At 41.1% G+C, this 11,213-nt stretch overlaps 2 protein-coding genes across 7 annotated transcripts in view; both read left to right on the top strand.

Annotated features, from left to right (window-relative positions):
• Positions 1-858, top strand: part of LOC148513639 (uncharacterized) — a 15,458-nt gene extending 14,600 nt beyond the window's left edge. For both annotated transcript variants that reach the window (XM_088481619.1, XM_088481620.1), the window contains one exon: positions 705-858. The gene's annotated coding sequence lies outside the window, so the exon portion shown is untranslated. The remainder of the gene's footprint in view (positions 1-704) is intronic.
• The window catches only part of LOC148513638 (FERM domain-containing protein 6-like), a 160,967-nt gene that overhangs the window by 105,524 nt on the left and 44,230 nt on the right, over positions 1-11,213 (top strand). The gene's annotated exons all lie outside the window — the stretch shown is intronic.

Raw genomic sequence — 11,213 nt, 5'->3', positions numbered from 1 at the left:
AGTAGGGTACCCAACAGAGGGAATCCCAAACGCAGCCTTCCTGACCATCTAATCCCGACAAGGCAGTGTTCTCCTCGGGTTGTTTTCTGCGGATGCCTCGCCCAGCAGAAACAGCCTACCACCTGCCACTTTCCCCCGCCGACCACCGCTGTAGAAGCTTGGGCTCTGAAGTGACCAGAGGCTAAAGAAGCCTCCGATCGGTTCAGAGGAAAGCGTTCCCAGTGATGCACTGCACAGAGGACGTCACCCGTGACATGCTGGACCTCGTTAGATCCAGTCAGAGCAAGGCAGTGGCATTGGGAGCGCGAGTGTACATCAAGTAAAGGTAAGTGTTGGGCTGGGGGCACTGTCTAAGGAGCACTATTAAAGCCTGGGGGGCACTGCATAGGGATGCTAATTTAGCCTGGGGGCACAGCATAATGGAGATTTTTTACATGAGAGCCAAGTGGGGGATCAGCCTGAGACCTGTGAGGCTGGATTTGTTCTTGGCGCACGCATAATTGGTAAGGACCCCACTCCGCAACTTTCGTTCAGCTGATTGGCAACCATGTATGTATGATATTTTCTTAACATTTAATATGCAAGTTAATTATAATCATTTACTACTTCAACAGTGAAATAATCTTAATAGGAGTTAAATTAGGGTTTATGAGGTTTGAAAAATGAATTGTTTTAAATTTAAAAATGTTTCCATTGTCTTATAGATTTCAAATGTTCCAGTTAAAAAGAAGATGGCAGTTGTTTTTTTGAATGCAAGAAAAAAAATCAACGTAAAAAGTTTGACGTTTAAAAATAAAAAATTAAACTAAAAAACAATTATTATATAAATGGGCAAGAAATTATTGTTAAAAAAAACATTCCCGGTATAAAAGATTTCTGTTTAAAACAGATTGTTGAAAAAAATAAAAAATAATGTTTTTACATTGGTTTTATTTTAAATCATTTCAAAATTGATTACTTACAATATACTTACATGGTTTTTTGGGGATGGCTAGCACATCGCCCCGCTGCTCAGCTGTCCAAAATAAAATCTAGACAACTAATACTATAAAAAACAAACATATAACAAAGAAAAACTGATCCAACTTGACCAAAACACTTGTAACACATGTAACACTTATCTAAAACAGTGTTTAAACTTTAGGAATACTTAAACTGTTCCAGTAGAGGCCAAAACTTCAGTGATTGGTGATTCAAGGTTGATGTTCTATTGAAAGTAAAAAAATGAAAAACAAATCTGGGAAATGGGTTTAACATCGATTAATTGTTCTAAAAACTTACATGAAAAAAATGATGCTATCAGATCACGGCGAGTGCTTTGCCCCAAGGCCAGCATCACCACTACAGGAGACAGGTCATAATTGAGACTGATCAATGGATCAATCTCGACCTCCAAACGGTTTGCAATACAAATATTATGTAAAATTGTACAAGCAATAATTACATTGCAAACCTTTGTTGGCGAATACAGCAACACACCCCCTGACCTGTCAAGACAAGAAAAGCGGGTTTTAAGCAGACCAAAGGAGCGTTCTATCACTCCCCTAGTCCTAATGTGAGCTGCCTGAAACCTGTGTTCTGCAGGGGTGTCAGGATTAGCCAGTGGAGTTAGCAGCCAGGGAAAACTTCCATATCCTTGATTGCCTAAAATAAAAAAAATATATATTTTAAACTTTGAAAAGAACATTAAAAAATATTACAAGTTAAATAAATTATTTACTTACCAATCAGCCATCCATGAGGCATCCGTTGTTGTTGAAACATCTTAAAGAGGCTAGATTGCTGCAAAATAAAGGAATCATGAGAAGCCTCTGGCATGCCAGCAAACACCTGCATGAAACGCATTTTTGAATCACAAATCATTTGTACATTTAGAGAATGGAAAGATTTTTGATTCCGAAAAATCTCTTCCATTTGGCGGGGGCCATGAGAGCAATATGGGTGCAATCTATTACACCCAAAACATTGGGATTCGTCCCACGGCAAAAAAACCCACCTTCACAGCATTCCATTCATGTTCTGTCTTAGGAAAATGTACAAACTCAGAAACATGTTTCCGCATTGCCAGAAGACCTGTGACAAACGGCGAGAAAAAGTGGCTTGTGAAAAGCCAGCAATTATCGCCAGGGTCGGTTGGAATGTTCCCGACGCCAAAAAATGGAGTGTGGCTAGCAGTTTTGCCAAGCCTGGAACTGCTCTGTTCGTAGGAACACGCGGTTCAAGATCCTTCTCCAGCAGATCATACAGCTGGTAAATGGCAGCAGAGGAGAGGCGATAACATTATATCACCTCATCCTCACGAATCCCATCCAACAACCGTCTTTGTCTATATAGACGTGGCCTTGGGATTCTTGCAACACCCGAGGAAGATGGAGTACTTTCAGGTGCACCTGCAGAAATACCCAAATTCACAGCTGATTCATCAGGAGTGGCTGCAATACTCATCTGTGCCCTAAACTGCAGCCTACTCGATTGAACACATGCTGCAAACATGAATTCCCACACGAGCCGGAAAGCGCTCCATTTTAAAAAACGGAAATTTCTATATGATAATAATCAAATTATAAGGATACTATTATCTGTGTCAGGTGTCTTCCTTCTTCTCCAGATTCAGGTGCGTAGTTCCTTGACAGGTAATATTCTCTCTCCTGCTCCTCCACTTGCTGATGCTGCTGCTGGAAAGAGTGATTCAAAAATATAAACTGGTCTATTTCTAACTTTGGAATGAACCAACTGTAATGGACTGAACCATTATTGTAACAAGCCAATAGATCATTTTAAATATATATAATCAACACCATTTAAAACAAATAATGCTTGGGAAAGCATATTTGCTGTAACACACTTATTTTACCTGAAAAATATGTAATTTTAATCCATTTGGATTAAAACTCTCACCCCCAAGAGGTGCGGACAATTATTTGCGCATTCACGGCAAAATTCACCTTTTTTTGGCGTATGATATGCGTATATTTGTAATTGAATAGCAACGTTCGACTTTCACAATTCAAAAGTGGATAGATTAGTATTTTTGGCGAATTGTCGATTTTCACAACATTCGCAAGTTTAATTGAATTTGGCGAAAACCTTATTCGCTGGCGAAAATTTATACAAAATCACATTCGACAGCCTTTCGCACCTAATTGAATACCCCTCTCTGTGTCAGGATGCCTTATATGTATGCCCTTGTATTTTTGTTGCTAATGTTATGATTTTATTGGTGGCCATTTTAGGCCTTTCCACAATTTATTCTTAATGTATATGTCGGCTCTTTGTACCGTACTCCCACACCTGCTATATGTTTTCATATTACTACATTTAGCTAGGAACTGCTGAGAGCGACCCCTCTGGTTTTGGTTCTATACGTGATTTTGTGTTAAGTATAATACTTAATTACAGGTTTGTCTATATTTGATAATTAGATTTTATGGTAGGAGCTACGCTTCTCTTACAGCGGTGGGCTCTTCCTTGTATCTTTGTTCTATTCAGTTTTTGTTTTTCCCCTTCCCCTTTTTTTTGTTATGTGTCTTGTCCTGTCCCCCCTGACATTAGGTTCTCAATTTATTGTTTATTTCTGCAATATGTTCATATACTGGCTGGGCGTGTTTTTCCTTTTGCTATGTGGTTTGAGCTGCTATTGCCATGTCTAGTTTGATAGTGGGCTCCCTCAATGTGGGGGGGTTTAATTTACCTGGAAAAAGATGTTAATATATTTAAACAAAATGTGTATTGATGTTACCCTGCTTTAGGAAACCCACCTCCTGAGATTCTGGAATTAAATTAATTTCACTGGAAGGTCCTGGTGTTGGCACCTTTCACCTCTAAGGCTAGAGGGGTAGTTATTTTAGTGCACAATTGTATTAGTGTGACACTGCATTCTTCTGTGATAGATCCTCAGGGAAGATATGTTCTTCCCTTCTGCTCCACGGGAGGTTTCTGTCCTCCCTGAGCTTGCCTTAGGACACCTCCGTTACGGTTTGACAGGTTTACCGCCCCAGTCAAAAAACCTCACCTGCCACTGTCTTTCTGCCCTTCTGCTCCACGGGAGGTTTCTGTCCTCCCTGGGCTCTTCCAGGTATATATTATGTAACATATATGCCCATAATTCTTCTTCAAAAGATTTTTTTTTTTTTCTGTTATCTCCCGTTTACACACATACTGTGATGTCCCTATTGTGCTAGGTGGCGATTTTAATATTGTGGCATCCACTCGTATGGATAGATCCCCCCCCTTACCTTTTGTAGTGCATGCTCCGAAAGTGGGCATTCATTCTATCACACAACAGTTACACCTAACGGATGTTTGGAGAGCATCACACCCTCTAGAACGTGATTTTACGTGTTGTTTGCAGCACATGGGACCCTGTCCTGGATAGATCATATTTTGATGTCCACAACTGTTTTTCCTTGTGTACTTGACTCAATTATTGAGCCATTGTGCATTTCTGACCATTATGTTGGGTAAAATTAACGGTATCTAAAGGTCCGTATAAACAGTGGAGGTTTCCATCTCACCTGGCTCACTCTCAAGTTTCAGGCTGCTTTGGACGCCTCCTGGATGGCATATAAACTTAATAACTCTTCTTTTGAAAGTACCTCTCTGCTTTTATTCTGGCAGGCGTTGAAACCGGTCGTTAGAGGGGATGTTATGACTTATTGTTCTTTGTTATAAGGTTTATAAAAAAAACTATGTTGATCTGCAATCTACACTGACAACTGCCTATCAGACATTTAAAGATGCCCCCACCCCTTTCAATCGTGAGAGGGATTTATCCACCAACACTGCTTTTGATGCATTGCTGTCCCAATCAGAGTCAAAATACACTTTATCAGGTTTCAGATTCTACCGACATGGTAATAAATCCAGCAAATTTCTATCAATCTTTTACGTGGCCAACACCCCCCTACAGTTATTATGTCTTTGAGGTGCCCTGATGGCACCATAGCTAAGTCGGGAAAAGCCATCTCCGCTATCTTGCACTCTTTTTACGCTGTCCTATATGCTCATCTTGATGTAAGTGTATCCGAGAGGGCTGCTTTTTGGAGTAGTTTCTTTGCCACAGATGTCTGAGGAACAGGCTTCTTCCTTGGTAGTGCCCATAACAGTAGAAGAAATTAGAAAGGCCATCAGTCATTTGGAATTGGGTAAATCACCTGGCCCTGATGGCCTCTCCAATGATTACTAGAAAATTCTAGGCCCCAGAATCGAGGACACTCTGCTTTCTGTATTTAACTCCCTACTTATAGGTACTCCTCCCCCTCTTTACTTTAATTTGGCTCTGTTAAAAGTATTACATAAGCCTGGTCGGGACCCAGAACTACCCAGCTCATACAGACCTATATCTTTACTGAATACAGACTACAAACTATTTATGAATATTTTGGCAGATAGAATTAAGCTCAATTTACCCTCTATAATAGATGAAAACCAATCGGGGTTTATCTGGGGGCGTCATTCTGTAGTAAATATACGAAAAGTCCTTTCGGTGATGCAGTTGTTGGAATCCTCCGGGGCACCTGGCCATCATGTGATCCTTTCATTAGACGCTGAGAAGGCTTTTGATTTAGTTACCTGGGAACACCTTTTTGTCTCTCTTCATTGCTTTGGTGCCCCAGGGGATTTCATTGCTGTGCTTCAATCCCTCTACTCTGGTTCATCATCCCAAATTTTAAGCAATAATTATCTTTCCCCCCCTTCTCTATACTTAAAGGTACTAGGCAGGGCTGCCCCCTATCACCCCACCTTTTTGCTATAGCCTTGGAGCCCTTAGCAATAGCATTACGGGCTTCCCCCCCACCCTTTTTACAGCCATTTCTGTGAATGGCCTCAAGGTCAAATTAGGCCTCTTCGCTGATGACATGCTTCTATTTATATCGAACCCTCTCCAGTCTTTACCAGACATTACTGCTCATATTGATAGTTTTGGTACGTTTGCCGGCTTCAGAGTTAACTACTCCAAGTCTAAGCTATTGCCTTAAGCCACTGACTCTTCCTATTTTATTTCTAACCCTGTTCTATCACGTTTCTCCTGCTGCAGCTCCCCTCTAAAATACTTGGGGGGTTTTATTCCAAAGGCGTTATCTTCCCTCTACTCTGTAAACTTTAAACCAGTGTTGTCCTCGATTAAAGCCCTGATAACTAATTGGATGTCTTTGCCTTTATCACTATATGGCCACATAGCAGTGATTAAAAGTGTCATATTCCCAAAATTGTCATATATCCTTCAGATGCTTCCCTTATCATCTATATATGATGCTAAAGACATTCGCTCCCTTCTTACCACTTTTATTTGGAATGCCAAGAAGCCCCGTATCGCATATGCCAAACTGATTTTACCCAAGTCGGAGGGTGGCTTCAGCCTCCCAGATGTCTCTGCCTTTGCCCTGGCTCTCTTCAGATACATTTCAGACTGGCTCCTGCGGAACACTCATTTCACGAATTGTCACCTAGAAGAAGCCCTTTTTTATCCATACTTCCCCAGTACCCTATAGCCTACTCCCAAGAAACAGATTCCTTGCACAATCGTTTCCAATGTACTGTTCTCACATACTTACAAGGTGTGGACACTATCAATAAGAAACATGAACGAAACCACACTAGCTCCCCTTATAATATCTTCTGGGGTAATCCCTGTTACTCTCCTGGTTTGGATAGTGGTGTGTTTGTAACCTGGAAACAGCTTAGCATCGCTGCCATTCAGGACATCTTTGACCCTGGAGGTTTCTATCCGCACATTTCACTATTTATGGGAAACCTTTGGCATTTCTCATAAGTGCTTCTTTATGTATCTACAAATTAGGCACTTTGCTCAAACAAGACCCCCCACTTTGCCTGTTGCCACAAATGGTGAGACTGATAATATTTTGTCTGTTTTGTCTTTTAGCCATACAAATACATTTAGTATACGTTATTTATACCCATCTTTATTTACTTAAAAATAAAAAAAAACCTTGGGCTGGTACACTGAAAAATTGGGTCAATGATATCCCTTCCCTGGAGTCTTCTGAGGTGTCGATACAGCATTGTTCCACTTCTTTGAAATACTTACACTCAATGGATCTACAGGAGGTTCACCTAAAAGTTCTTCACAGAGCATATGTCTCGCAAGCACAGAGAAAACACATGGTCCCGGGTGAATCTGGTTACTGTCCAAAATGTGGTGCAATGGATGCATCATTCTTCCACAATTTCTGGGAATTCGGCAAAATTAGGCATTTTTGGGATAAGGTAGTAGCAATTATAAACCAAGGGCCTGATTCAGAGCCGCTCGTAAGCGGTCGCTCGTTCGTTCTGACCGATGTTCGCACATCTGCGCATGCACACGGATTTTAATACGCATGCGCGAACCAGTCAGTGCGGCCGAAAATCGTTTGTTCGCTATATAGCGAATGCCTGCTATTTTGAGTGACAGAAGGAGGCGTATGTGGGTGGTAACAGGGGAAGGTGCTTGAAAACGGGGGTGTGGAATTAGATTGCAGGCGTGCTTAAAGGTCAAAACGGGTGTTTTAAGGGAGTGCATAATTAATACAGCAGCGTCATTGACCACGTCACTTGTTTTTTTTTTCTCCGAACTGCTCGCAAAATAGCGGTTGAAAAAACCAGCCACAAGAATAGCGAGCAGTTCATACGCTGTTCGATGTGCTCGATTAATCTAATAAATAGCGGACATGACGTAGGATGCGAGCGGCCAGGGGGCGTATTTTACAAAATTACAACCGCAAGTTTTGCTCGCTCGTTCAGACTTAGAGGCATGAACAGACCGCAAAGAGCGAACGGTTCATTTGAATAGCCACCCCTTGTTTTAGAACGAACGACCGCAAATAGCGAGCGGCTCTGAATCAGGCCCCAAGTCTTTTCTATCAGTCTGATCATACTTCCTATTCCCTGTCTGTTTCTAAACTTTTCACATTGTAACTTGGGTTCTACTTTTAAACATATAGTTCCGGCAATCTCTGTTATTTTAACGGTGGCTCAAAAGATGATTTTGATGCATTGGATCAAAAAAAAATCCTCCTATACTTGCTGAGGTTAAGGCTGTAGTGCTAAAACTGATCTATTATGATCGCCAGGCCGCATTGCTGGAGATTGAGATGGGGGTGAAGCATTTCTATAAAAAGTTGGAAACCTATATTGTTAAGTTAGAACCTACAGTTCAACAACAGATCCAGAAGATGTTTGAATCCACCACTTGGTACCTTCTCAGACAGGTCTCATTATTATTTATGCTTCAGTTTGCAGTACATTTTTTTTTAAGTGTCTTATTACATTAGACATCTAGTTAATGAAAACATATGCTTTAAGCGAAGACCCTTTGTCTTGTCTCCTCTCTTCCCCACCCTTTTGCTCCTTTATTGCGGACATCTTTAAAAGTTTTTTTTTTTAATTATTTTTTGATGGTGCTGCTGGTATTGATTTGTGTTATACGGGTCGTTAAAACTTTGCTCTGACTATATTTACATGTAGACAATAATATAATGCACAGTGTTCTTGTAATTGCAACATATCAGAATATTCGCATTACATTATTATCTTATACATGAGGGAGTAAACTGGTAGGGGGGATAAGGAGGTGAGCACACATACATGGGAGTATAGAATACATGCTTATCTTAGAAGTAGAACACATCTGCTGAAGTCAAGGTTATTCAGCTCAAAGCGCTGCAGAAATCATTCTTTGTAATATTACACATTTAATGCTATGAATATTTAAAGCACACACCATCTTGTGACAAGATGCAGTCATATGTGGATAGCTTAATAACAGATTTATAATTTTCCCATCTTTTATTCATAACTTTATACTATCTACCTAAGAGGAACACGATCTTGCTATACTAAGTATAGGTACATTTGTGCACAAGTCCCATCTACAAGAACCTATACATAGGATTATGCATTGATCCATTCCCCATAAAGCAAGTCCACGGTCCTCACAGTCTCTTATTGTCTCTTATTCAGTCCATCTTGTCATGAATATTCAGGGAAAAGATGATAGTCTTGCATTGTCCACATGTTTGCTTGTCATCCTCAATGAGGCTGGTTCCACAAATGGTACAATTTGGAATGTTGTCTTAGGCACAGATGTTATCATAGACTTGAGTCCTCATCAAGGTCTTTAGGGCCTGATTCAGACCCGCTCGCGAGCGCTGAGCGCTCGCAAGTGGGTCAATGTTGCCCGCATGTGCACGACGGAGGTGCCTCTGTCGTGCGCTTGCGCGAGACCCGAATAACGACGGGGAAGTCGTCGTTATGGGTCTCGCACCAAAGGGGGCGTGCTGTCGATGGTGAGTGACAGCACGCCCCATTTGGTGGGCGTGCCGGGGACGTGGCTGCCCAGACGGAGGCGTTCCCATGGAAACGACTACCGTCTGGGTCCGGCCCCACTGACATCACTAGTGATGTCAGTGGGAGTGATTTTGGCTCTGATTGAGCCAAAATCACTCCAGGGCTTGCGGTCAACGAGACCCTACCGCAAGGGTCTCGTCGCAAGCCCGATGGTCGCGATGGTCTTGACCATCGCGACCATCATCATGGACGCTCGCATAAGCTGTGGGTGGTAACCCACAGCTATGCGAGCGTCCAAGAGGCCGCTTCGCAAAAAAAAAACATGTCCTGATTCAGAGCAGGTGCTCGTTCAGAGCATCCGGCTCTGAATCAGGCCCTTAGAGTATTTTCCTTGGAGAAACAACAGTCAAGTGTAAGTAACTTCTTAATCAGAAAAATTGCAACTTTTATAGCAATCTAAATTATTACAAACAAAGCTAAACCTTTATCAATAATTGAAAGAATTCCTGATATCCGTCTACTAAATTCATTAGACCATTTAGCTGGGTTTAATTAGGAAAACCATTCACTATGTTTTGCTAGACTGGTCTTTCAGTTCCTTGATGTTCTTCACATGTCCATGTATTAGGTCAGAAAAGTTATCAGCTGTATACATTACAGCAGGCTAGTCTCACTATAAGACACATATCTTATAAAGCTACTGTAAGGTACTTGAGGATCAGTCTAAACTGTCCCATAACCTTTACTTTAAATTGCAATTCATTAGAGATCATCTTAAGTACATCAAATATTTCATTTGTAACATTATCAAATAATTTGGCTAAAGCTTCTATATGGTGAACATACTATACCCTGAGTCTAGATATTGTTACTGCTTCATCTCTTGATATTCTAATATATGTGCAATTACTCAGCTTAATGTGATAACTCAAAGTTTTAAAGCTAAAATAAAACTTATAATAAAGCAAAGTAAAATATACATTTCCACAAGCCTTTGTCAGGCTTGGGGCCTAGGAACATGTATCTATTCATAATATCAAATTGCTCCAACTCCCCTTGGAAGAAGACTTTGCAATCGGAGGCATATATTCAGGTGTCCTTCCCATTAATTTTCACTGAAATAAATATTCATCAGGATTTGGAATAAGCTTTCAAATCTGGGCTCAATAGTCTTCCTGGTATATTTCAAAATTATCATTCAGTTTCCTGGTTTTAAATAGTGGATACATGGATCAAGATAAAGGACTGGAATAGAAGAAAACGCCTGACTATGTATTTTAGTTAATTGTTTCTGTAAAATTGATACATAGTACACCATATCTGCAGTTGACCTTAATCATGATAACACACTGGAGAAAATAATTTTCTTAATTATCTTAGCCATTGTCTTTGTATCTGCCCTCCAACACGCCTACCCTCCGGACTAGTGACTGATGAGGCTCATACAAGAGGACATCACATCAGAACATTTGGGCAGTGGTATAAAATCAATTAGTATCCTCTGTAAGAAACACTGAGTCTGGGGAGTACTTTTCAAAGGGGTTGGGACAGTCTTACCCGGATTGTTCAATGCACATATTAGGCATCCTGTTACAAAGGACTGTGGTGTCTGTGCAAAACCCGGAGCTATCCAATTATGGTTGGTGATAGCCACCCTTGTATCCTTCCCCAAATGCACCTCACCATATATTATCTGGGCCATAACTGGGTAAAATGTTTTTGGTAGACCTAAACGTTGACCTTCCCCCCACTCACCATTTATCTTTAGCTCCTAGCTTTGCTTTTCTCAGCCTCTGGAGCTTGTACCTGGAGCTTTGCGAGGGTACTCAAGTCAAACTTGGGGGCGGGATCTACCAAATAAGTGGGTTGCCTTTGGGAGCAGTGACTTATGGCAGCAACACGTGCGGCCTGGTCTACCAGTCTATTCT

This window comes from Taudactylus pleione, unplaced genomic scaffold, assembly GCF_031769625.1.
Source record: "Taudactylus pleione unplaced genomic scaffold, aTauple2 ptg000275l, whole genome shotgun sequence".
NCBI lineage: Eukaryota > Metazoa > Chordata > Amphibia > Anura > Myobatrachidae > Taudactylus > Taudactylus pleione.
This window is presented reverse-complemented; position numbering and strand designations above follow the sequence as displayed.